Source organism: Suncus etruscus, chromosome 18, assembly GCF_024139225.1.
Source record: "Suncus etruscus isolate mSunEtr1 chromosome 18, mSunEtr1.pri.cur, whole genome shotgun sequence".
In the NCBI taxonomy this organism is placed as follows: Eukaryota; Metazoa; Chordata; class Mammalia; order Eulipotyphla; family Soricidae; genus Suncus; species Suncus etruscus.
This window is the reverse complement of record NC_064865.1, coordinates 44,858,075-44,859,396: the sequence shown is the minus strand read 5'-3', so window position 1 is coordinate 44,859,396 and position 1,322 is coordinate 44,858,075. Positions and strand designations below refer to the sequence as shown.

Here is a 1,322-nt window from a genome sequence, read left to right as displayed (position 1 = left end):
CAAACCCTGCTTTTTAATCCTGATCCAAAAAGCAGCAGTTTTCAGGGTCAAGACTCCATCAGAGTGGCCGGAGCAGTGGCACAAGCAGTAAGGCCTCTGCTTTGCATGAGCTAACCTAGGATGAACCTTGGTTTGATTCCCCAGCGTCCCATATGGTCCCTCAAGCCAGGAGCAATCGATTTCTGAGCCCATAGAGAGTAACCCCTGAGCATCACCGGGTGTGGCCCAAAAACAAAACAAGAAAGAAACAAACAAACAAAAAAACCCAAGACTTCATCATACATTATATAGTACAACTTGTTAAATTCAGGGACATGTTTCTATTCTGAATGTTTCCTTTTTCTTTCTTTTTTTTTTTTTTTGTGGTTTTTGGGTCACACCCAACCTTGCTCAGGGGTTATTCCTGGCTCCATGCTCAGAAATTGCTCCTAGCAGGCATGGGGGACCATATGGGACGCCGGGATTTGAACCGATGACCTCCTGCATGAAAGGCAAACGCCTTACCTCCATGCTATCTCTCCGGCCCCATGTTTCCTTTTTCTAATTTGAGCATCTAAAATGCTTTTGTAGGAAGCCAGAGTGATGGCATACACACAGTAGAGAGCTCTTGCCTTGCACACATGGCTAACTAGGTTTAATCCCCAGCATCCTCCTTGGTCTTCCAAGCCTACCAGGAATGAGCCAGGAGTAAGTCCTGAGCACCGCTCCGGATGGCCCTGGTAGCACCACACTGGTAAGTATAAATAACTAAGGACTAAAACAATCAGGTCCATACGGCTGAGCCATGGTGATGCCCGGACCCCTTAAAATTTACAACCCCTCGGGCCCAGAGAGATAGCACAGCGGCGTTTGCCTTGCAAGCAGCCGATCCAGGACCTAAGGTGGTTGGTTCGAATCCCGGTGTCCCATATGGTCCCCCATGCCTGCCAGGAGCTATTTCTGAGCAGACAGCCAGGAGTAACCCCTGAGCACCACTGGGTGTGGCCCAAAAACAAACAAAAAAAATTTACAACGCCTTACTTTGGCAGTACATATACTAAAATTGGAACAATACAGAGAAGATTAGCAATGGCCCCTGTGCAAGGATGATATGCAAATTCGTGAAGTGTCCCATATTTAAAATAAATAAATAAATAAATAAAACTTACAACCCCCAGGGGACCGGCGTGGTGGTGCGGAGCCGTAAGGCGTCTGCTTTGCCCAAGTTAGTCTAGGATGGACCGTAGTTCCATCCCCCAGCATCCCATATAGTACCCCAAGCCAGGAGCAATACAGGGCGCATAGCCAGGAGTGACCCCTGAGCATCACCAGATGTGGCCTAA

At 48.0% G+C, this 1,322-nt stretch overlaps 1 non-coding gene across 1 annotated transcript; it reads left to right on the top strand.

Moving 5' to 3' along the window:
- Positions 1-1,016: 1,016 nt before the first annotated feature.
- LOC125996747 (U6 spliceosomal RNA) lies at positions 1,017-1,120 on the top strand. The gene has a single exon (XR_007491429.1). It is a non-coding gene; the product is annotated as a U6 spliceosomal RNA (small nuclear RNA).
- The last annotated feature ends 202 nt before the right edge of the window (positions 1,121-1,322 follow it).